The sequence below is a fragment of the Aegilops tauschii genome, chromosome 5 (genome assembly GCF_002575655.3).
Source record: "Aegilops tauschii subsp. strangulata cultivar AL8/78 chromosome 5, Aet v6.0, whole genome shotgun sequence".
Classification (NCBI taxonomy): domain Eukaryota; kingdom Viridiplantae; phylum Streptophyta; class Magnoliopsida; order Poales; family Poaceae; genus Aegilops; species Aegilops tauschii.
In genome coordinates, this window is record NC_053039.3 from 425,998,218 (window position 1) to 426,025,550 (window position 27,333).

Below are 27,333 nucleotides of genomic sequence, written 5' to 3' on the forward strand. Positions count from 1 at the left end.
ACATCATCCCGTGATCAACTCCTTGGTCACATTGTGCACATTATGATGATGTCCTACCGAGTGGGCCCAGAGATACCTCTCCGTTTACACGGAGTGACAAATACCAGTCTCGATTCGTGCCAACCCAACAGACACTTTCGGAGATACCTATAGTGCACCTTTATAGCCACCCAGTTACGTTGTGACGTTTGGTACACCCAAAGCATTCCTACGGTATCCGGGAGTTGCACAATCTCATGGTCTAAGGAACTGATACTTGACATTAGAAAAGCTCTGAGCAAACGAACTACACGATTTTGTGCTAGGCTTAGGATTGGGTCTCGTCCATCACATCATTCTCCTAATGATGTGATCCCGTTATCAACGACATCCAATGTCCATGGTCAGGAAACCGTAACCATCTATTGATCAACGAGCTAGTCAACTAGAGGCTTACTAGGGACATGGTGTTGTCTATGTATCCACACATGTATCTGAGTTTCCTATCAATACAATTCTAGCATGGATAATAAACGATTATCGTGAACAAGGAAATATAATAATAACCAATTTATTATTGCCTCTAGGGCATATTTCCAATAGTACTAGTATAGTACGTACTGTAATTTATCAGCGAGATAAATTTGTACAATGCTATGAAGCTTCCAGCTTCTGTTGCATGTATCTTGCGTCCAAGGTTGCCCGTTGCAACATTTCATCAAATACAAAGGAGACTAACATGCATGCTATTGCATCTCAATGATTGACAGATCATAGCAAATATGTACTCCCTCCGTTCCAAAATAAGTGTCTCAACTTTGTGCAAACTTTAGTACGAAGTTGTACTACCACTAAAGTTGACACTCATTTTGGAACAGAGGCAACTAAAGAAAAAATGATCCATGCAGTCCCTAGCCCTTGAACGGTGAACCCTGACCAGGCTTCAATTTGCTGGCAACGTTCGAGCTTCCTAATAAATGAAGTTTGGAACATTTTGACCATCGGATCATTTTGTGTAGTTTCACCAAAATCGAGATGAGCATCCCTGTGGCAAAGAAATTGAAGAAGCGTGATTAGAATAAGATTACTGGGACTAGTTGATGAGACATAAACTCATCACAAATACAGTACGTAGAAGCCAGTAGAGGTATGTGCGGGGCAAAGAAGTAGAGAAATATCCACAGGGAGTGATGTGGGCAGCTGGAGCAGTGGTGCAAGCCGGCTGTAAAGGGAGTTGTACCTGAGGGATGTAGCTCAACCTTGAGGAGGGCGGCGGGAGGCGGCAACTGCCCACGTCGCGGCAGTGAGCAAGGGACGAAGGCAACCTCACCGGCTTTGTGAGAGAGAACGGCGGGGACCCCTGATCGGGACGTGCCGACAGTGGGTTTTCGTCGTCGGCGACGGCCACTGCATCTACACTAAGCATCCACCCCTTCCCCAAGCGGACGTGATCCGCCGGGATGTTAGAGATGTGGCCACAGTCGTTTTGTGCGAGAGAGAGTGTGAAGAGAGCAACCCCAGCAAGCAACCGTGTAGGCTGGCCCGTCCTGACTATGTATATAGTGGAGCGGTTTCCTTTTCTCTCCACATGAACCTATCATATTGCGTACGTGCCACTGAACAAAAAAACTTTATTTATAAATGACGCGGCACCTACTACTCGTTCTCCTATAACCTTGCGCTTGGCATCTCCAAAATATTAACCTTGCGATTGGCTCTTCGCCTCTTCGGGAAGTCGAGCAATAATGGTAGTGCAGTATATATCGTTCTGGCTATATGAGACCGAATGAATTGCTGCACGTCCACCACGTGGGCGAGGGTCGAGGGGCGAGGGAGAGTGCTACATACGGAGCAAAATGAGTGAATCTACACTCTAAAATACGTCTATATACATCAGTGTTTGGAGTATGTACTAGTAGTTCATATTGAAATCTACTAATGGACATATATATTCCAAACAATATGATATAATCTCTACAACCAAGGTAGTAGGGACGAGGAGTAAACGGAGGGAGTAGTAATTTTTTCTCCTCGTCCTGCGAGCCACCGTGCGCATGGGCGAGGGAGCGGGCGTAAGGCAGAGCAAGCTTCACCTCATCCTGCGAGCCACCGCGCCCATGGGCGGGGTAGACGGCATACTAAGCAAGCTTCTCCTCGTTCTACGAGTTGACGGGACACATCAAAAGTACTCCAGTGTATAGAGCCTTGCCTCTAAGGTAGGCCCCACATGGTTTGCCTCTTTTTTTAACATAACACGTCAAGTCGCAATTTGTTTGTTCACCCGTGGTAGACGATCCGCCCTCCACCAAGTGGACAACCAGTACACGTGCCAAATTACCACGTGGGCTGCCTTTTTCGTACAGAAATGAGCTCCACCGTGTACCCGCGCGGGTGTGCTTGGGAAAGAGACGGGAGTACGTGCGCCGTGCATGCACCTCTTCTCTTCGTGCATGTCCCCCACCTACGTGGGTGTGTGAGAGAGATACAAACCGCGTTCGTGAGTGTTTTTTGTTTTGGCGTGGGGGTGGGGTGGGGGTTGATTTTGTGAAATATTTGTGGGAATATGTGTCGATGACATCTCAAACAAAATTTTGCATGCAATGTGTGTGAAATGGAGGCCTATCCATATCATACATAGAGGGTCGGGCAATCCACGAGAAGAGAGGGAGCGGTCATAGCTATCGATAGAGTCAAAGAGAGGATCAAGTGGGTGGGTGCGAGATCGATGAAGAGAGCCATCGAAATTGTGTGTGTGTGCAAGTCAAAGATATAGGGCGACTGGCCTACCGGAACGTTAGAGGGCACATGTCAAGTTTGTATGTGGCAGGGAGACATGACTAGAGCGCTTGATGTATCGATGTGTGTGGGGGGAGGGGGGTGGGGGCAGGGGTAGGCAGAGGCCTAACTATAGATGTAGAACGACTCGTATATGTGTTGAGAAGGAGAGACCCAGCCATGTCTTGAGGGAGATCGGTCGACATCCATACATAACTGAAGGACGGGAAATATGATGGGACAGAGAGAGAGAGGAGAGAGAGAGAGGGAGGGAGAGGGAGGGAGAGGGGTAGAGTGCTGGATGGGTGATGGGGTTGCTTCTCGAAGATGGTCGGAGAGGCCTACTAGACAAACTGAGGGTGGAACTGCAATGTTATCAATAAGAGTGGGGATGTGTTTCTGTGTGTGATAGATCTGTCGGGACGCATCCATGGATGATGAAGGGGAACCATGTGTTTGGTAAGCAAACCTAACTAGATGGGTAGATCAATTGTTGTTTGTCGGAGGAAGGGAGAGACACAACTAATGGGGTAGATCGATTGACGTGTGGGCGAAAACGAGTTATAAGGACCTAGCTAGCTATATGTATAGCGAGAGATCGGTCGGTGTACGTACATTTGTTAGAGGCAAATAAGGCCCAGTGAGACGGATAGACAGAGAGAATGGAGCTAGGAGGTGGTGCGAGAGGCCCAACTACTAGCTAGATAGGGGGAGGAGTGTGCGGTTGTGAGATCGATGAAAAGAGGGGCGAGAGTTTACACGTGTGTCTGACCGTATGAGAGACAGGAGGCAAGGACACATAAAGGAGGAGATTGAAGGTGTGTGTGTATGTTGTAGGCAGGCATCGCTGGAGAGGTTTATCGATCGGTGTGTGTCGGAAAGGGGTTGTGAAGACACTAGGAGAACGACCTAAAGAAAAAAAATGAATGTGCCCGGTGGATAGAATGCCGAGGGAGGGGGAGGGCGAGGAGGGCGTGTGCATGCACGAGAGAAAGTTAGTGGTAGCTACAAAGGTTAGAGGATTGTGTGGGTGTAAGAGACTAACAAAGATCATAATTTGATATGAAAGCGGATTCATATATTTGAATAGGAGATCATAGTGTTTTAAACATTGCATGCATGAATATAGCGGTGATACACGTGCTGTGCACATGTTATACCATAATGTGATAATGCATGGCGTTTGCAACTCACAGCTAAATGCCGAACAATCTAAACCATACTATACATCAAACAATCTCACATTTTATTTGAATTTGTGATAATTTGTGGCGTTTGCAGCTTACAAACTAAATATCGAACAATCTAAACAATACTATATATCGAACATTCTCACATTTTATTTGAATTTGTGGTAATGTGTGGTGTTTGCAACTCACATCTAAATACTTGTAGATGTAGGGGGCGGGGCACCATACATAATGTGATAAACACATTATACATATGAGACATGGTTTAGATTATGAAGATCTAGCTAGAGCTAGAAATGTAATGTGATTTGAAATCAAAATAAAGTGGATTCAAAAAATCTAGTTCGAGTTCATATAGTACACATAGTTCATATGTAACTCGAGACTAATCATGTGGTGTGCTGTGAAGATAATACACAAACGATGGTTTAACTTGACAATAATGATGATTGTAGATCTTATTAAAACAGAGAAACGAATTCAAATGCTTTGACTTCACAACAATCATTACTGTAGATCTTATTCAAATAGAGAAATGAATTCAAATTTAGTTCATATTGAAGCGGTAGTATATACGTTTGGAATGCACTAAAATGTTCATTTGAGTAGTAGGTTGCATGCATTATACACGTAGCGAAATATTTTAATTGAACATAACATGGATTCAAAGTTTTGAATGACATTTGTAGTGCGCATTGATTTGGTACAGTACACGTTAGGCTTGTCCGGAAATTTCAACCCACGCCTTGTTAGCCCGAAATATTTAAGATATATCTTTGTCTCGTTGTGCTCCGACAACTCCCTCCATCTCAACCCGCGCCTTGCTATTCCAAAATTACAACGCGCGCAAAAACTCCCACCTCCTGTGAAATCCCGAAACGCGAAATGCCCGTGGTACCCCTGAACCGAAAGAACCGCCTCAAATCGGTGGGGGTACTTTCGTAACTTACCCCCCACTTCGGACAAGTGCGTCTCTAAGCCATGGTTCCCCACTGCCATCCCATTCGTACACCGAGGCCACAAAAACCCGCGATGAAACCCCACACCCTGCTCCGTCCGCCACCAAGCCGGAGCCTCTTCCCCGACGACGTTGTCCACAGCAACACCTCGACGTCCCTCATCCACCATACCAGATGAGGATCCGTCGTCGATCTCATCGTCCCGCCGGTTCAGCCACCCCGTCCTCCACATCCAAGGAGCTGCCCCGACGTTCCCCTCGTCTTTCGCGCCACCTGCATTCCCACACCGCCGTCTTCACCTGCACCACCAGAAGAGCATCATCATCACTGTTTCCTCGGATGAAGCTGCGGCCTAATCGGTGCCACCAAAGAGGTTGTACACTAATCGCCGCATTTTCTTCTTGATTCGATCTCACGGTGCTGCCGGCGCTCGGTCCCGAGCCGACACGGCGCGGCTCCATCCACGGCGGCATCGTCGGCCACTTCCTCCACGGCGTCGCTCCCTCGGCGGCGACGTCCACATCAGTAGGAGCTGCTGCTGCTTTAGCTCTCGCTCGTGCTGCTTCTCTGCTCTTGCTCTCGGTCCCCTGCCTGGTCTGCTCTTGCTATTGCTCTTGCTCGCGCTGCTGCTCTCTCTCTTGCTCTTGCTTGCGATGCTGCTCTGATTTAGCTACACTTCAGTCGACTGAATCGACTTTTGGGTTAGTCGATTTTCAGGGAGTGGGGGGGGGGGGCTCGCCGGGGTGAAGGAAGAACCAGCCGCAGCGGGGAGGGGGGCTCGCCGGAGAGGTACCCCACTATCTATCTTAGGGTTCAGGATGGGGGCGGTGGTCGCCGGCGGTGACGGGGCGTTGGTGGGGCGGTGGCGTGGGGATCGCCGGAGAAAAATCTCGGCACGGGGGGGGGGGCTAGAGGGATGGCCGGGGCGGTGGCAGACCGGCGGTGGGGAGTGTTTTTAGGGCGGGCGAGGCGGCGCACCGCCGGCCGAGGGCAGCGGGGGCTGCTGTTTGGCCGGTGGTGGCTGGCGGCTCACGGGGGTGGAGGTTGAAGATGAACCGCAGGCCCTTGATTTCGTATCCAACGGCTGCAAAATCGACTGACCAGAGATGAAAAAGTCAGTCCACCGACGTGTAGCCTCACCTTGCTAGTGCGTTTAGTTTCGACAGCAAAATTTAGTTTTGACAGTTAAGTTCAGTTACGACAGTTAAGTTCAGTTTCGACAGTTAAGTTCAGAGATGAGGGCCTCATGTATTTTACATCTAGCACGTTGTGGTTATGTATTTTACGTCATGTATTGGATATGCTATTAGAATTCCACTCAGGTTAACGTTGTTCGTTGTCTCTCTTGTCCTGCTTCAGCCTCGGCGTCGTACAACTCACCGGAGCGGCTCCAACGACGAAACCCTCCATCACAGCGGAGCAGTACCTCGGGCTCCATCTCCAGACGCCTAAGATCTTCTTCCCCTCCTTCGACAGCAAAGTCAGCCGGAGCATCCTCACCGGCCAACCCAATCACGCTGAGATCGACATGGCTTCGCCAAAGAGGTTGTACACTTGTTGCATCTCTTTTTTACTCTACATGTTATATATATTGTCCACTGAGCACACGGATTTGTTCCTTTAGTGTCTCCTTGAAAGAAAAAACGTAGGAATTTTAATTTTCACTTGTCCTCCTTTTCAAATTCCTATTCATGAAGCATAAGACTAAGAGATAGTAGCATAATAGCATTATAACCGTACATTTTCTTGTGGTTTGACTTAATCTCACCATGCTTCTTTGCATCCTGTGATCTTCCAATTGTTGTGAATCAAACACCCAGATTGGCAGAAATCCTGTGTTTTTAAATTCTCTGTTTTGCACGTGCATTCCTATCCTATTCCTGTCTATTTCCTATCCCTGCATTGTTGGAATCCTCCAATTCAAACGAGCCCTTACAGAATTACTTCTCTTACAGATAGTTGTCAAAGAAAACCTTGCGTGGTTTATCCCGCTCCAGCTGCACCGTCGTCCACCCCAGCTCAGCTGCTCCAACGACAGAAGGGTCCAGCACAGCATGGATTCGGCCTCCAGACTATCTTACGCCGCTGGCAGCCATGAAGACTGCATTACCATCATCAACCGAGCAGATGACCTTGAGGACTACACGGGTCCGCAAGAGAGGTCGCACTCTTTCGTGTCTGCTTACATTATGCATCGCTTAATATTACATGCTACTTTATCGTCCTGTTCACCGATTAAACTCTGAGTCAGCTCCAAACTAATGGTCAAACTTGAGTTTTTAAATGGTTGTGGGGTACATATCAGGGCCGCTATCAATAGTATCTATCTACTATCTGATTAATCTCCGGTGTCTACTATGAGTTTCATGTTGGGTGGGAAACAAATAGTAAAGAAGCCATTATCTGTATTTTTTAATTGAAGCCATTATCTGCCTGCTATTATTGGTTTTGGGTCTATTCACAGGTTGCTACCATCACTCTGGATTTCTGCATGCACTCCTTACATAATCTCACGATGTTTTATTCCTATGCATGGCAGTTATTGTAAACAATGGAACTGAACATGTAGAGCAAAAGAGACGAGCCTTGCGTGGCAATAAAATTTCATGCAGATGTCGCTCCATGGTAGGCGTAAAGGCAGCCCCCACCACACATTTCGGATTGTAATCGAGAGGAAGATATCTGTTCTGAGGGGAATTCAGAAGGAGAAGACAACTCCTATTTACCCCCTGAGGTCTTCGCTCTAACTTGGCATGCTGATGTTGGTTATATCATGCATATGGTGTCTTGCATTGCTTACTTTATACATCAAATATGTCATCTGCTTAGTTTAGACATCCTTTGTGCGAATGCCATCTGTTTAGTTTATTCATCGTTTATGTGAATTATGCAACGCCATCTTGTTTAGCCAGGCATCATATATGTGAATTTTGCAATGCCATCCTGCTTAGCCAGTCATCTTATATGTAAATTATATCAGGCCATCCTTTTTTTTCGTTACATATTACATTTGTCAATAATGTTAGTACATTCAACTGCTCTTCGTGTGCATCAGCCATTTGACACGGTGATGGCAAATTCTGGAGTGAAAACAAGGTCTTCAGAGCAGACTATGCTATCTGACGAAGCGCATATCTCGCTGGTTACGGATAGCTCCTCAGAGGAGGATTCAGAGATAGATGACCAGTCTTATTCCCCCCCGAGGTGTATGCTCTAACTTGGCAGGGTTATGTTTCTCATATCGTGCGTATGGTGTCTCGCATTGCTATGTCATTTGATTAGTTTAGACATGCTTTGTGTGAATGCCACCTGTTCAGTGTCTAATTACCATATATGTGAATTATGCATTGCCATCTTGTTGCAAGACATTATATATGTGAATTATACAATGCTATATTGTTGCAAAGGCATTATATATGTGAATTATGCAATGCCATGCTGTTTAGCCAATCATCATGTATGTGAATTATATCATGCTATCATTTTTTTGTATTACGTGTTCCATTTGTCGACAACATTTGTATATTCAACTACTCTTCCTGTGCATTAGCCATTTGAAGCGGTGATGTAAGTATCTGGAGTGAAAACAAGGTATTCAGAGCAGACAATGCTACCTGTTGAAGCAGACATCTTGCTGGTTACAGAGAGCTCCTCAAAGGAGGATTCAGAGACTGATGACCAGTCCAATTTCCCCCCTGAGGTCTATGCTCAAACTTGGCAGGGTTATATTACCCATGTCATGCATGTTGTCTTGCATTGCTTAGTTTTTACATCATATATGGATTGCCATCTGCTTACTTGCTTACTATATAAATCATATATTTAAATTATATCATGCCATCATGTTTACATAGTACATACACATCATCTATCTGAATTATGGCATGGCAACCCATTTAATAAAGACATCATATAGTTATATCATCTCATCTTGTTTAGTGTTTACAGTCATCATATTTTGAATTATGGCATTCTATCCGTGAATGTATGTGAATTACGGCATGCTAACCTATTTAATAAACACATTATATAGTTATGTCATGTCATCCTGTTTACATAGTCTCATATTTTGAACTATGTCTTTCCATCTTTTTTAGTTAGCCATCATAATGTGAAATTGTGTCATGCTATCCTGTTTAGTTAGCCATCATATAAGTGAAATTGTGTCATGCTATCCTGTTTGGTAAGACAACATAAATATGAATTATTTCATGCCCTCTTTTATTCCCCACTATCCATTGCACCTGTCTATCATACAATGTCTATGCTTTCAATTACTTTTCTTGTTTATCAGCCATTTGAATTGGAGAGCGTGATGGCAGTATCTAAGGGAGTAACAACACGGTCTTCAAAAAAGATAGTGCTACCAGTTGATGCAGATAGAACCACGGTTGTACTTGTCCAAGGACCAGATCCACCACACATAACCCAGACTCTCGCAGATTGTACCCCTACCCAGTTGGACAGAGAACCAGCTACACCCCTTCTAACCCCAACCCCGGCAGATAGTAACCCAGTTCCAGTTGACACAACACCGTCTCCACCACAGAGCACCTAAACACGAGCAGTTAGTAAGGGAACTGCAGTGCCCAAAGCACGAGGACCACCACTCCGAATCCGAACTCAACGCTTAAAGGAGAAGAAGATTTGTTCTCAGGTCAGGTTCTGTAGCTATGGTTCATACTCCTTTGCTCTTGCATTACTGTATTTACTCATACCAATTATTTTCAAATTTGAAGGATGGAATTGAAACTCCAATGGCGCAACAGGTATGTTTTAAACCTGTTTCTTTAACTGGTTTGCTGTTGTAACCTGATCTATGTTGATTTCAGTTTCAATTGAATAAACAGTTATGTTGTTATGTCATGCACATTACAAGTGTTGTTATTGCTCTATAGTTACCCACACTTATATTCTATCTATTCTGCTTTGTCTTGAACAAATATTATTTGACTTGTGTCTCTATCTTGATTTGGCAACAAAAACTAGAATGATATAGACCATAAAGTGACCATGGTACATAGATATATGTTTGTTTCATGCTGTTATCCTGTCCACTTTACTACTGAACTCATTAACCAAAATGAGTTTCATATACAACATGGTAAACATGTGATGTGTCTGCTTGTTTCTCTTTTAGAATGCGGACAAAATATTGGAGAACAGTACCGCGTTATCCAATGGTAAAGGAAGTAATGAAGATAAGGTTCAAGATAGTGAGACCTCCCTGTTGGTCTCCAGGAAAGCTGATAAAAACTATCTTGACGACAGTGAGGGAACCTAAAAGTCCTGTCTTGATGTAGTGTTCGAGTTACTGGCCACTACTGCTGGCACAAGCTCTTCGAACTCGCTGCCTGAATCAGTTCATCTTCTTGAGTCTCAACTTCAAGTTGAAAGACATCGATCAGATGTGCTGCGACAGGAAGCTGAAGGACTGAGGAAGTCCATGCAGAATTCAGATGCATATTTTCTGGTGCAACAGCAAGCGCTGGAGGATTTAAGCGCCAAACAAGAGAAAGTTAATAAGCTTGCTAAGCATCTTGCCAGCATTATGGGTACCTAGGATATTGTTTCTTGAGATCTTCTGAAGTGGTTTCAGTTCTGGATTTGTTTTGCTGCGGCGTTTATTTGCGCTGGTCGCCAACTTTGACAACCAGTGTATATGATATGTTGCCTTGTTCCCTATATTTGCACTGGTGGCGAACTTTGATGCCCAGTGGATGTAATATGTGTAATAGCCGTGATAGCCTAGCGTTAGTTGCTTGCTTATTTATTTCCTTGTTGTCTTGTTTATTTGTTTGCTTGTAGTCATTGCAGTTCTTTTTCCGTGGTTAGCTAGTGGCTGCAATAACCTATTTTTTAAAACTAGGCCACAATAACCATGGGCTAATATTTACTGTAGTGGGCCTCCTACTGGCCGTAGAAACAGTGGGCCTTCTACGGGCCATAGAAACAATGAGCCTTCTACGGGCCGTAGAAACAATGGGCCTTCTACGGGCCGTATCATCAATGGGCCTTATATGGGCCGTATGATCGATTGGCCAAACATGGGCCAAATAGACCGCATTATGGCCGTAAACGGGCTAGAGTTGGAATCGTCCGTTCATGGGCCGACCATAACGGGCCATCGTTAATAGGCCGTATTTGGTGATGCTATGAAAATGGCCCAACAGACTAACGGTCCACAAACGGGCCGACTGTAACGACGGGCTGAATTTGGCCCACAAGCAGAAAATGACAGTAACGGGCTGTAAGTAACCGAATGCTGCAAATGAGCCCAAGAATAAATGGGTCTTCAGAAGGCCGAAAGTTAACTTGGGCTGGAAATGGCCCAATGGAATAACGGGCCGTTAATGGGTATAAAGTGATACACTGTTCATTACGGGCCAGTTTCACCATGGGCCGTTAATGGGTGTAAAGTAATACACTGTTCATTACGGGCCAGTTTCAGCACGGGCCGCTAATGGGCCAAGAGTTACAAAGGGCCTCATATGGGCCGAAAGACGTCATGGGCTATACATGGGCCAGAAGTGAAAACGGGCTAGAATCATATTGGATGGCCCAAATGACGCTACTGGGCCTAATTCGGATAGGGCGTAACGGGCCTTGGGTTAGCGGGCTGTAAATGGGCTATATGTGAACATGCCGTTAACTGGCTTTCCATGGGCCGGCCCGCCAGCTTTTGACCAAGTCAAATGGGCTGGCCTTTTCACAGGAATGGGCCACTGTTGGGCCGTGCCACGTGTCGACGTATCATAGGCGCCTTCTGTCCAGTGAGTGGATGACATCTGTCCCAACGATGAGCCGACACGTGTTTCCTCTAGCCAATGATGATTTTACACGTGGAAAATCCCCATTGGTCGGGGCTGTTAACGGGTTATCGGATCCAAAAGCCGACCCGATAGCTTAACGGCATTCCGTTACGGTGGATGCCACGTGTCGGTCACCCTTGACGAAAGCACTTCTGTGACGCGCGATTTATCATCATGGAAGTGGACACTTCCGTGATGATAATTTTGGTAATGTCATGGAACACTTCTACGACAGCACAGGTATGACTATCTTGATTCTGTCATAAATTTGTCATGGATGTACATGCATGACAAAAAACGCGACCTACTGTGACAAACACGTATCATCACGGAAGTGTATTTTTTTGTAGTGATCACCCTTTCCTCTTCAAGGGAAAACCAATGCAGTGCTCAAGACGTAGCAGGGGGCATGGCGGACGAGGCGAGAGCGAGGATAGGTGGTGAGCGACGTCGGGCCGGTTGGGGCATAGGGCGAGTTGGGTCATGATGCCACCGGAGAAGGCTGGGAAACAGTACTTATAGGCGGAAGGTAGCGCGACGGTCATCGGAATTCAATGCATAAGCAGGCATGGCTTAGCGCGCCAGCTTGCCGTGGAAAACTAGAGAAACTGAAATTATGACTGTGTCGTTCCGTCCGTGCTAGGTGCGAGCCGTGATGCTAGGTGCGAGCCGAGGAACACTATTGGAGAGACCCCCCCTCATAATTTTCCTACATTGGTCGTTTGATTCATAGGATAGAATGCTATAGGATATTTTCCTAATTAATCATGTTTTAATTGGCAATATAGCATCCACTCCAACTTTTGTTTCACTTCCTTTGATCCTACGAAGAGAGTGCTTGCTCTAAATGATGTGCCGCTGCAAGAGCTGCCTATATTAATTAACCATGCTCTAAAAAGGTGGACCTACTTTGGCTATAGTAGTACTGTACTAGGTTAGTAGGTGACCTTGCGCTTGGCTCTTCTCCTCTTCCGGAAGTCGAACAATAATGATGGTACTACAGTAGTACTTCTGGCAATCTGACACCAAATGAACTGCTGCACGTCCACCACTTGTAAGCAAAAGCTTCTCCTCGTGCTGCGAGCTACCGCGCACACATTGGCGAGGGAGAAGGCGTAGTAAGCAAGCTTCTAGTCGTTCTGCGAGTTGACGGGACACATCAAAGTTACGTATTTATTAGTACTCTCTTCAAAAAGGGCCGACCATGTCCATGGCTACCATCCCGTGCTCTGTCATTGAGTACGTGCACTATTCACGTGCCATTGAGGAGAAAAAATATTGCGTAGTACTAGGTGCCATCGAAGTGCACGACTCACTTACGCAGTGCATATCTCCATTTTCTTGCATGACACGCCACCTTGATGCTAGATATCCCGCATGTCATGGAGGCATATAGTATGATTTTGTAAAATGGAGGCATATAGATGTCCCGCGTGTCGGCAAAAGGATGAACAAAGCTCATGTCTTAAACGAAAGAGTGGAAGAACATAGATTCCCGACGACCGTGAAGGAGCAACAAACCTCGGGGTGGAGCGTCTGCACTCATAATATTTTATATTATTCAGCGACATAAAATCAACCAAATCTCTCCACGTTCCTATACATTCTATAGTATGAGAATAACTTTGAACTTAAGCCATTGATTCACTCTATCCAATGGTCATAGTTGGAAAATCCAAACAAAACCAAGCATTGGATCAACTCTTTTTTCGAGATCAACTCTTTTAGCACTTAGATTGTTGCCGCCTGCCCACCTAGCCCACCTATATATCCGCTCACGTGTGATGACCACAGGAGCTATCCACTCAGATTGTATGTTAAAAAAATAAAGGTCGATAACTAATGCGGCACCTCGGGCCAATGCGGCCAGATCGCATTTTGCACGAGAAATTACACACCATGTTTCGTTGACATGTGGTCCCGTTCCAACATGTCAGTGAGATGACGACGAGTCCTATTGTACAATTTCCGAAAGGACGTGTAGGCCGGGGTGCCTCTTCGTGTACCATGGCAAACTGGCAACCGTCCACCGACTCTTCGCCTTTCCCTCTCGATTTGGAACTGGTGTCGCACGCTCTTCCTCCCTCCTCCATGTGCCTCCATGCTTCCTTCTGCCATTGTTCGATCATCTTCTCCATGGAGGGGACAAGCCAGAAACGACCCCATTATTCTTGCCCCGATCTGAAAGATGACGTGGTGGGGGAACTCATTGATCAGTGCGACATCATCACCTCTGCTAGCACGGCAGGTTCGTTCAAGACCATTCTCGACTCAACTAATAACATCATTACAAGGAACCCAAGGGTCCAGGAGCAGTTTGATCTCCCATATCTTCTTCGCCGTGACCCTGCTGACTGGCGTGGGGACGAGGGAAGCCTCGCTTTGTGCAAGTTGATGCCGCTTGATAATGATACATATGACGTTAAGATGCCATCGCTTGAGGGCAAGGCTTGGGCAGGCGCAAATGGAGATTGGGTTGTTTATATTGGGTAGAACTGTGAGTGGGAACTTGTGAATGTGTACACTCGTCACTGGGTTCCACTTCCATATATCTCAGACTGCCCAGAGGTTGAGCACATCGGTATTCTACGCACGTTCAAATACGATCATGCTGGCTGTCTTCTATGGAAGATAGCAATTTGTCGAGTTCCCAACCGCTCTTGGCATTACAGGTACTATGGAGTTGTTGCTATCTTTGACAAGCTTGTTGCCGTCCTTCGTGGTTCGACTGGATGGATATTGCTCAAAAATTAGTTTCTATACAAGGATGTGTACTGTGATGCAATTCAATATGAGGGTCTTGTGTTTGCTGCCACCACTCGGGGCACTGTTTTTGCGTGGGATCCTCGTAGTTTCAGTATGTTTGTCTTCCACCGTAATTATAATTGTTTCATCCACATGCGTGTGAGTTAGCAAGTTTCCCTTCTCTACTAATTAACCTTCTTCTTGTGTTTCCAAGGTGCTGTGAACATTCCACCACCTATACTTGAAAATTTTTATAACCAAGGGGGAGATGACGATGGTGATGATCACGAGCATGAGGACGAGGAGGGCCCATATACTCAGTGGCGCCCGGCAACTTCCGATGGATCACCCCTTCTTGTCTGTATACAGACCACTGCTGATGTTACTACTAGGGAAGCAGGTGTTGTCTCCCATGGTCGCACTCTCCGGACCTATTCCAACACCCGTTGCATGGTATTCGGGATGGATACTACTGTGCTAGCGCCGACACCTTCTCCCCGGTACAGTATTGATAGTCTTGGAGAAAACTCGCTCTTCCTTGGACCAAACTATCCAATGATGGTGAAAGGCGATCCAACTGCTGTTGACACAACGTTACTACCATTTATGAGAAGCAACTATATCTATACGTCGGACATTGCGGTGGTTCCCTACCCTGGTCATGATATAGTAGGCCACTTCAGCCTGGATGATCAGTCATGCGTTGGTCTCGAGATTGAAAGTAGCCGGCCCTTCCCAGAGAATCACTTGTGGTTCAAAGCAAGCGTTTCCAACGCCGAGGATTGGTTGAGTTGAATTTCATTTCATTGCTTGTTATTTGTTGTGTGATGAAAATTTAGTATTTATAATGTATCCTCATTGTCGTTGTGGGTTGATGACCTATTGTATGTAATAAAATGATATGCCTGTGATAAACTTACTAAATTTATGAATGGCTTCCGAGTCGCTTCTCTGAGTGGGTGCTGCGACAAGGCAATTTTTTTTTCCGAATACATAATTGTATGTGCATTGCAACAGGTTATCGGATGAGGCCAATCAACAATGGTACACTATTTGTACTAGCTTCACATGCTGCACTATCTCTATGTCTACGTACGTAATACTACAAGTTTTAAACTTGAGACCAGCCACCCATCCTCACAAAGAACACTTTTTATCCTAGCACAGACTCCAGGAAATTTGACCACAGTGTGAGGTGGGCCATATGTTAATGTGTTCGCTGTATGTAACCAGCACCTCGAATCCTCGATACTACTACTATAAGTAGTAGGAGTAGTATCGTGGCATGGGCCAGAACAAGCATTCACGTCCAGGAGTACGGCACACGCCACCAGTACGACTTCCATCTGACAACATATTTCTTGGAGTCCGTGCTATAACAATCTCTTCAACCTCGTCGTTTCTCTAACTCAGCCGTCGCGCGGTGGGCAAGGTGGGGGTTTGCCGATAGTCTGTTTCCTCAGCTCCGGTCCCACTTGTAAGGCCAACTCCAACACACGACCCCAAACGGACCTCCGTTTTGCCCAGATTCTGTCCGTTTGGGTAAAGGCAATGGGGTCGTGTCCGGGCCATTTCTCGGATGCGGTGCCGTGCGCCGAACGCGCGGATGCATCCTGGCCGCGTACATTTTTCTTTGCAAACACATATCTTTTTTTCATCATTGATTTTTTGGTACATGGAAATACATCACCAAAATTTTGACTAGAAAAGCAAGACCAAAGAAAACAAGAACCACAAGAATACATTTTATAAGATATCCAATTTCCATAACTGCTCCTGTAAGTTGGATTAGTGCCTTCTCGATGCATTCATTGTTGATTTGCGGAGGCTCGATCTTGCGTGCTTCTTTCTTCTTCGAGTGTAAAGAAGTAGACGTGTCTAGCCTCTATTCTATCAACAAGTGCACTAGTCTCATCTCTAGCCTCTATGCTAGCTAAAAGTGCTAGAACATCTACTAAATTGCGCTCTATCAATATATCGTTGTACTCTTCTTCCCAATACCAAAACTTGCATCCATTCTACACAATAAAATTTCAAGTTAGCACAACTTGTCTAATCCGAGAGCACAACCGAAGATTTGGTCGAGTTCTTCCTCCTTTTGCCGACACGTGGGACATCCAGCATCCAGGTCGTGTCATGCAAGAAAATAGAGTGGTAGTTGAAGCCACGTGATGTGCATCTTGGGTTAAACTGTAAATAGAATCTTACTACTCTTGAGTAACTCCAAAAGTGGCCACCGAAGATCTTTATTGGATTCGTTTTTCATCACCAGCAAGTCGAGGTGAAAGATGTGCAGGTTTAGTGGGTCCTCTTGCGTTTTCACTGACATGTGGGACCGCATATGAGCAAACAGACGATGGGCTCCGCGCGTCTGCTGGCTGGCTGAGAAGAGAGATAGAGGGGGGCTGACCACGGACTCCAGGCAATTTGTTCTACGTAACCAGCACCTCGATATAGTGGGGTGGCATGGGCCATAACTAGCATTCATGTAGCAGTACGGCACACGCCACCCACACGAGTCCCATCCGACACCAATTTTCTTGGAGTCCGTGCTACATCCATCTCTTCTCCCTCCTGTTTTCTTACCCATCGCGCGGTGGGCGGGGTGGGGGTTGTCGATAGTCGGCTTGCTCAACTGTGGTCCCACTTGTAAGTGAAAATGCAACACAGCATGCATTCCCTCTTGAGCGGCGTGCCGGACCAACCGTGTAGGGGTGCGACGTGAACACGGCAGGCTTTTCCTTTTGAACTTGTAACTTGTAAAATTTGGTTCTGCTCCATGGCACGACCGATAGATAGAAATAACGATTTTCCCTAGAGTAATGAGAAGTTTGGTTCTGGCGCGGTTCATGCATGGAGTACGTACGATGAAGTTGATGCGAAAGGTAAGATAATTACTAGTAGTACCATATACTACTACATGGATTTGACAGAAAGATAAAGATACATACAGATCCATCAACGACATCCTCATGCCCTAGTGCATCGGATCACCAACCGACGTGTGAAGAGCAGCGGCGTTGGCGGCAAGCTCAACGTGCTTCTGAACAATGCCGTCCAAGGTTGCCCTGCTGACGGTGTCCTGGACTAGGGGGTACTCATCACGTCGTCTCCCGATCAGTTGGATTGGGCCGCGGACCCCCATGGCCGTATGCTCATGGGCCAGTTCGGACAGCTGCCGCACACAAGGAAGATACCACAAGACTTGGTGATCAAGACAAGGACTCCTCCCCACCGGCGTATTCGGCTAGGACTCTTGTTATCCTAGGCCTCTGGTGCAGTATATAAACCGAGGCCAGGCTAGTCGATAGAGATATACACAATCATAATCATATGCTAGCTTCTAGGGTTTAGCCTCTACGATCTCGTGGTAGATCAACTCTTGTAATACTCATATCATGAAGATCAATCAAGCAGGAAGTAGGGTATTACCTCCATCAAGAGGGCCCGAACCTGGGTAAACATTGTGTTCCCCGCCTCATGTTACCATCTGCCTTAAACGCACAGTTCGGGACCCCCTACCCGAGATCCACCGGTTTTGACACCGACATTGGTGCTTTCATTGAGAGTTCCACTGTGTGATCGGCAAAAGGATCAATGGCTCGACTGCAGATCAACTGCGACGTCGGCTTCTTCGTCACCGGCTCGACTGGTCACCTTGGCTAGACCGAGGACTGCGCCCTACCTCCGATCGTCATGTTCGGAGGAGGGCCTTCATCAACATCAACTCCGATATCTATCAAGATCATGGTGGAATCATCCACGGAGCCCGGGGGCTCAACGTCAACATTGCTCTCGGACGACCGTGCTGTTTTTCTGGACAGCGAACTTGTATCCGCCGCCACCGCCTCCTCAAGTGTCGTTTTAACGATTGGTTCAGTGGAATTGTGAGGAATTAAGTCTACAACAACCCTGGAAAATTTCGTCGAGTTCCGATGGAGGAATCTCTGGCAATCCACGATATACCGGAGCACTGTCAAATCTGCACGGGGATCTGCACGAGTTTAGGGCGTGGTGTCCAGCTTCTAGCTTGGACGTCCTTTGGAAGATCCAACCGTTGATCGGCTGTGGAATTCCTATATCTACCACCCCTCAAAATTTCAGCTCGATCCGACCGTCCAAACTCCGGGAACCTTCCGATTAGTGCATCACTTTTCGGATCTGTTTTCTGCGCGAGAACGAATCTGACCCGAACTTATCTTTTTTATGAACGGGATTTCGGACATCCTTTTTGAAGGAAGTTTTGTATGGGGTATTGTGTTTTGTTCCCAAACACATCCCGCTAATTTTGAAGTCTTTTCCAATGTGAGCTTCACCATCGCGCTGGTGTCAAACCAGCCCGACAACATTGCTCTACAGCTGCCGACCTGCGCTAGACACGTTGTCACTTTATTGAGCCGAGCTCAACTTCTTCGGATCATCATCTCAGCAAGCCGCACAAGAGTTCGGCATCGCGAAGGATAAATAATCACCAACATCGCCGCCCCATGGATTACACGGAGCAGGCACACCGGCATCGCCGCACGGTCACTTCATGAAGCCGGCATTGACCACGTCATGACCGGCATCGGCAGGGCCGCACTGTTGCTTCTTCAAGCCGATGTCCATCACGCCAACCTACTTCGACTCATCAGCTGACATCGAGGCTTCGACATCTCGACTGGACCGGGGGCTTCTCCATCTCTTCATCAACCTACTCCGGAGACTTCAGCGTCACTAGCCGACCAGCTTCGTCACGTTAGCTGGACCGAGAGCTTTGCCTCGGCAAGCCAACCTTTGCCAGCATCGCCATGCAGTCGCTTTATCGCCCATCAGGCAATGGGTGTGTAGATCGAGTCCCAATTTCGGGAGTCACCTTTCTTCGGATTGCTACAACAAATAAACCAGTATCCGTACATAGTCCGGCGCACGTCGCATCCGGAACTGGGACCGAACCGTGAATTCAGGCTTTGCCACGCCTTTACCGCATCACGCCGATGCCCTGCATCGACATCCACTTCGGTGCGCAGGCCATATTTTCTTTTATTACTCACTTTGCATAAATTATTTATTATGCAACATTATTATTACTATTATCTCCGGTTTGCACTATTTTTTCTACACAGGAAAATAATCCGGGTCGGGCAGTATCGTCAACTCGGTGTACTGACATACCACGACACCTCGGTTGGACGGGGGGCTTCGTCAACACTTCATTACCCCACGCCCGGGACTTTGGCGTCACTCTGCCAGCCTGCATTGGTCGTGCTATATCACCACTTCGATGTGCCGAGCTCTTCGTTCCGCCACCTCGGGACCGGCTTGGGGGATGGAACCTTGTCCCGCATCAAGCTCGGACCGCGTCATCAACGCCGAACACATTAACCAGCTAAGTTGCCTTCATGCTCAAAGTTTTAAATTTTTAACTCGTGTTCGGTTCGACCTAGCATTATACCTTTTTGGCAAAAAGTTGTTTGTGAAAAAAATTCCTTGTCATAACCTTATTTGTGACACACAAATTCAAATACCCAGTTCACTTGGGGGCTTCCTTCACGAAGCCTTTCCTCTTGCATATGATTATACTTGTACGGCTTCGTTCCTTGTTCGTGTATTACGCCACAATATGCACCATATTGACTTAAGCGATTTGCAATCTGGGTTGCCTCGCAGTGTTTACCCCTACATTCTTGATTGTTCAGCTAGGGAGTAAAGGGAGCACCTCTGCGATTGTCACGATCGGGTCATCCGAGCTCGGACCTCAGACTGGGTGAAGCCGAAAGCTATCGCTCTTATTGTTTTCAATTATGGTCGGCACACAACGAAACTCATGAGTACAAAAAATCTATTGCACAAGTCTCATAGTATCAATGAGCAACTGAAGAAAGGTATCGGTGGGGGTACTATTTTCTTCGAAGATGCTTCTTACACATCGTCAGTAATATAGCATAAGTTCCCTGAGCGCGCTTTGTCTATTACAGCCTTATGACCTAATTGCCTGGTTATCGGAAACACCGTCGATATTTTCGACAGGTGGAGTACATAACACTTTTCGGTCCTTGACCGAAGAGGGAGAAGCCGACGGTCAGTTAAGACGCGTTTAGAGTTCGGGTGAACAAAGATATGATATTAGTACTTCGGTACATACAATCATTACATAAAATTCTTTTACCCAAGTCACTTGGGGGCTCTTAAATGAGCCGTTTTATAATAAGTGTTCTTCTTCTTAGTCGTTGCAATGTTTTTTTATTATTCTTTATCACTCCTTTCTCGACGCAAGTGTGTGGTCAATATCCGGATACCTTGCTTCTCTCTAAAGCCGCTCGAACTTAGTTTGCTAAACTAGCCTCGGAGAAGCACTCCGCCTTCGGGATAAGGAGGTTGAAGCCGTAGGCCGACCCGCTTGAAGTCTTAAGATAGAATGTGTCATTGTAAAGCACGACAGCAACACAATTTTCTTTTTCTAAGACCAATTTTCGGTTTGGCACCGAACACTTGATCTAGTTCGGGCGTCCAGTTTTTACTGAAGTTTTTGGTTTTCCAAGCCTATGGCACTTTTAAGCTATTTGTGTGTTTCCAGCATTAGTCTCGTAGTGCGGTGCCGGACACCTTTAGGGATTCAGGAAAAACATTCTGGGACATTGATGTATATGCATCGGTTTCGAATTGCGTCTTTGGTCAATAGTTGGGTTGCCCGGCTCCTATGCTTGCCTCCTACGTTCCGCTTTGTTCGGCTAGGTGCACAACGGGAGAACCACTGCAATTGTGCTTCCAGCTAGCATGGTTAAGCGCCTCAGTGGAGAAAGCCGAAAACTGACTGTCACAATAAGCGTAAACTGGTCAGCGATCCGATCACTGTGTTAAATGACGGGCCATTCATAATATTGGCCGAAGTGTTTACGGCTTGACCTCGACTGTCGCCGAACACTAACCGGAGGCTAGTAACTGGCCTTCCAACTTTAAGCTCCTATGACTAAGTGAAAGTTATAAAGCCCGCATATCTGATTGCCTCATTTCTGCTAACACAACCGCCTCCGGGCATCGAGACGTCGGCTAAGGGTTGTTTTGTTAGTGCGGAAACACCCTGCGTAGTATCTACCAAGGGGTAGAAGCCGATGATGGGCCACTTCCAACTGATAAACGGTCGCAATGGAGTCAAAATAATGATGTAAAGTACTTGGACACATAGAATCATTACACATAATCTGTGATTATACTCTGGATATCGATCCTTAATTCGGCCACTTGTGCCCACATTAAGGCTCGGGGGCTACTGGGCTTCGTGCTCATTATTTATAAATATTAAAGGGGCACATCGACCCCCTGATTTGGTGTTGCCACCCGACCAGTGTCTCGGGGGCTACTGCATTGCTTATTCAATGCAGAGAATTCAAAGTGCTCAGTGTTCGGCTTGACCGAACTATGCGCATACGCGTCTTCGGACAATAATAGGTACCATATGGACCTATCCGACATCAAGCTAGTATATTGCGGCGACTTCTCATGACCCTCTCTCAGGGGCCCGTTCGCCGATCACTATTATCTCTAATATATTACACTGCATTTTTATTCCTATGTATGCTGCCGAGCTAGGAGTTGATCCTCAGGCCGATTTCACAACCTGAGTCTCAGAAGTTACTAGGATCAGCGGTTTCATATTTTCCTTCGGGTGCATCTCGGATTTTAGACCGACGCACACCTTGAGGGTTACTGGATATACATATACTGGCTATATATCTCGGCAGAGAATAAATTGCACCAATCAAAAATATTCACAAAATATCAGCCCGCTGTCGGGTGGTGCACCACCTCGGAAGCAGTCCGGCATAAAGCTCGGGCGCCAGTGGCTGGCTCCATAGAGGGCATTTCCGGCATTGAGCTCGGCTAAACTCCTTCAACTTTTTGGAACCAAGGTGATCTATGACACCTCGGATACAGTCCGGCGTTGGAGCTCGGACATAGTCCGGCGTTGGAGCTTGGATACAGTCCGACGTTGGAGCTTGGATATAGTCCGACGTTGGAGCTCGGCGTTGGTACCCGGCTGCAAAAGATACCTCGAATACAGTCTAGCGTTGGGGCTTGGACGCAAGAGGACACTGCCGCCCGGGAACAACTTCAAACCCAAGGTGTGGCATAAAAATAACAAGGCATTGATAAAGGTCGGAAACTTAAAGGGGCTCCTCGGATACCCGACGTGTAAACTTGTCGGATGCACTTCGGCGATCCTCAAGATCGAAGATGACAAGATTTGTTGAACTAGTTTTCAAGACCGACAACCGAAGATGAAGAACAGTTTGGAAGAATTGAGGAGCGTCCCCAACTTGAAGACCGGTTCAGGGGGCTACTGACGGTGTCCTAGACTAGGGGGTACTCATCACGTCGTCTCGCGATCAGTTGGATTGGGCCGAGGAACCCCATGGCTGTATGCTCATGGGCCAGTTCGGACAGGTGCCGCATACAAGGAAGATACCACAAGACTTGGTGATCAAGAAAAGGAATCCTCCCCACCGGCGTATTCGGCTAGGACTCTTGTTATCCTAGGCCTCTGGTGCATTATATGAACCGAGGCCAGGCTAGTGGATAGAGATATACACAATCATAATCATAGGATAGCTTCTAGGGTTTAGCCTCTATGATCTCGTGGTAGATCAACTCTTGTAATACTCATACCATCAAGATCAATCAAGCAGGAAGTAGGGTATTACCTCCATCGAGAGGGCCTGAACCTGGGTAAACATTGTGTCCCCCGCCTCCTGTTACCATCCGCCTTAGACGCACAGTTCGGGACCCCCTACCCGAGATCCGCCGGTTTTGACACCGACACCAGCGGTCCAAGAAGGCCAGCGTCCTATCGTCCTCCTCTTGCATGTAATAGTCCTTGTGGACGATTTGCGCGTAGACGTGGGTGATTATGTCGATGGTGTCTTGCTGCACCAGGCGCTGTGCAGCGAGCGCGACCTCGAGGTGGATATTCTCCGGCGCGACGGTGGGCAGTCGCAGGGCCACCAGTGCGTCGAAGAAGTTGTCACCATAGAGGCTATTCAGGGTGGCAGGCATCATAGAGCCTGGGCGCGTGGGCTGGAGGCGTACGTCAAGGTCGTCCGCTAGCTTCTTGACGACGGTGAACTTGTCGAGGAAGCCGACGAGGACCTCGTCGAACAAGAAGACGAAGCTGTCGTCCCAGCGGCACCTTGCCCTGGCGGCCTCAAGCACTACCTGGAGATGTTCCTTGGTGCCGGGCTGTAGGCCGGCATCGTGGACAATCTGGCACAGTCGGCTGATGCTCGCGCTCATCGCCTCCATGGGTCTAGCTTCTACTCAACTGATCTTGTGATTGGAGTGATCACTCTTGCCCTTGGGTGCGTAGGTGTGTAGATTTCTTAGATTGGACCCGCGGGAGCCTTTATAAGAGAAGTGCAGATTGTGTTGAATTCACGTGCGTGTTGGCCATCAACTCCTCGCCCCTCTACTGCACCTGCCTTTGGCTATATGACAGGTTGGCCAGCCACCCGTTGGGCCCATGTGTCATACACCCAAAGGCAGGTGCAGTAAGTCAATGGAGCTGCGTCCCCCTCCGGGCCGGTGCGGTATAGTCATCTCACCGGACCTCTAGTTGGGGCCAAACGAGAGAACTTTGATGTTTACTGGTTTATTGGTCCCCTTTGCATTTTGCGCCAAGTTTTGACCTTTGATTTAACTAATAAAATGTTAATGCATGTAACCAAAAATGTTGTGTAAGTCACCTTACGAAAACCAAATAATGCCAAAAACTTAGGCACGGTACATTAACTCCCTCCTCATTTCTTATTTCTAGACATATCAACCAATGAGAGATGTGGGCCGTGCATGCTTTCAATGACTTGAGACTACCAAACATCACATGCAGTGGTTAGTTCATTGCATGTAACCCTATTAAGTAGCAAAAAGACATTAAGTTATCTCGCCGATAGGAATAAAACAATACACCATGTATTTATTTACAGAGGGAGTAGTACATTTTTTGTGACATGCATTACTAGATATTGCTAGTCAAATACTAAATCCAGATGGACGTGGTAGTACTACTAACTCCAGACGGTGGTGCTAGTACTAGTACCAATGTAGTAGCACTGTGATACCCGTTGGTCAAATTATTACGTGCTGCTCCTCACAGTGAAGTGACAAGACCCTACGCCGGAAATGACACCTGAGTATAGGCGCCGTGTTCGGCATACCATAGTTAGCCTCACCGTCTGCAGTCACTGTCGTCATGGCTGTAGACCTAGCCTGCTTACAACTAGCCGTGTTCGACATAATTTCCCGTGCGTAGATGCCCGTGCATTGCACGGAACACCAAGATTGGGGGTGGACGGCGCCGGCAGCGGCCATCGCGCCAGATTTTTCCATGGCCTTCTAGATGTTGTGGGGAGGAGATAAGGCTGATTGTGAGAGACAAGGAGTTGTTTGTAAATAGGGAACAAGTGCGGGCATCTTTTTGCAAAACTGGAGAAGTTTGGTTTGTATGCGTCAGATCTAGACCCGACGGCTATTGGTGAAAGATGGCAGGCACAACATCATCACCAACTCAGGACCTGCTTGATTCGCAGGATTTTGAAAACGCAGGAATAGGACATGGCAATATTACAAGTTTCAAACATATATTACAAATGTTAGGAGTAATGTTGCACCTACGAAGAGGGAATTAATTACTAGGAAGTTTACGTAAGAACTTTCATTTCTTTAGGTGGATGTTGAATTATCTTACAAACTAAAATTCACTGCCCTGACAAGTCACTAATGGGCAAATAAGTTTTCGAGTCTCTGGCCACTTGATGTTTCAAAAACAAATTCAACTTCTACGGAGACTTTGTCATTTAGGCTTAGACGCTTGTGATGATCAGCACGTCATTCATTGTTGCGCCAGAGAATGCCAAACCTCATTACCTTGAGCTCACTTGCCTCCAGAACAAAGAACCTGGCCAATTTAATCTCAGATGTGCTGCCTCGGTAGTCCATCAAATCAATTTCTGTAAGATGGAGATCAAGGCATTCGATGACATTGTTATAGTGCAGCACATTTTTCACTTTCGGGTCTTTTTTATCTTCAAAAGAAGAGAACATATTAGAGCAGCTGGCTGTATAAGATTGCCGTGTCATGAAGAGGTACCAATATCATTCGCTCATATGATAGGTTTGGCTGGCTAGTGATATTTTTTCACTCTCTCTCTCTCTCTCTCTCTCTCTCTCTCTCTCTCTCTCTCTCTCTCTCTCTCGCTCTTTCCTCTCATTTACCTAGGAGTACGTGAAGAGCTTGGGCATTTATTGCCTTCCACTATGTGGCCGATGCCATATTTCGCAAAAGTATGCCACATAATACGCATCGATGTCAAATCAAAAGATTTTGGCACTGCTCTCGCGATGTGAGAGAGTTGGCACCGCTGTGCACACAGACCCACATGTATAAACAAATCAATCAAACCAACTACACCAACCTCTCACTCTCCCAAACAAGTTTTTTTATTGCCTCAGTCCTCTCTCTCTCCCACGCAAGTGTTTTTTCATTGCGTGAGTTAATTTGGCACTGGAGCAAAGTAGGTGATCCAGATTGGGGCACCAGGTGAGCAATGGAGGGGCATCGATGCCAAATGCATCACAAGTGAATTTGGCACATGTTTTGGCCTACATAGTGGTGGGTCGTTATAACCCACTTTTGTACTACCTCTTATTTAGTATAAAATTTTGGCCATAGATTTACGTATGAAAATGCCAATGCATGTCACTAAAAATTACGACCGTCTTCTTAGTGACATGCATTAACATTTTGTCAGTTAAATCTATGGTCAAATTTTGATACTACAAAATAGGAAGAGTAAACCAGGACGGAGGTAGTACTCGCTCTTAGGGTAACCATAGAGTTACTGGAGTAGTCTAAGTTACTTTCCACTATGACTAGCCTAGGCTACTATAGTAGTACAACAAAAAACGATGCAGGTGATCACGTGAGAAAAAATAATAAAAACATTTCTTTCGCTGCAGTGCGTAGATGCAGTTTTGAACACTACACTTGTCATCGTAATTTGGGAAAATTACGAAAAAATTGAGCTAAGTTGTGATTACCGTTTACTAATAGGAAAGAAGTTTCACCTTGATGAGTAGCTTCTCCGTGCACGGAAAGCATGTAAGGAATCCAACAACTTGATCCAGATTGGGGCCGATATATTTTATTGCAAAATCTTCACTGTGCGCATAGATTGGGTCAAGCTTGTGGGAATCATTTTTTGGAAGACGGTCGTAAATACATCAAGAAGAAATTTAAAAATGTGAATTTCAAGAAGACGGAGAAGAAGATGAGGGTTGTACCTGAACGATTACGGATCCAATAAAGAGTTCGGAGAATTTGGCAGACGAGTGCACCAATGTTGTCAATTTCGGCGCGTCAATGACCCTGATTTTTGTTGGACCTTCTAGATCCGACACAAGCAATCTCTCAAGGAAAGGCGCATTCTCAATGACCATAGCGTGCAACAGCTGGAGTGATCTCTTCCCAATTGATGTCTTGTTGCGGGGCCAGCAAGACACATAAATCCATCGGAGATTCGTCGAGGCAATGTGGAGGCTAATGAACCCGTGGATCTGCTCAAGACGAAGCTACTCGAGCGCAGTACAGCTGTGGATCAGGTGCTCCATAGCCTTCTTCGAGATGACAACGTCGAAGAGGTCGAGCTGCTTGAGTTGAGGGAGAAGAAGGGCGGGCGCAGCATTAATCTGGGGAAGATAGCAGGACCTGAAGCTGGCGCGGTGCAGCGTTGGCGTGAGGCGAAGCGCGGACGGCGGCAGAGGGCGACATCGTCCAGCTTCAAAGCTGAGCTCCTCAAGCTGATCTAGGGCGGGGGATAAGAACCGCTCGTCGAACTTGGG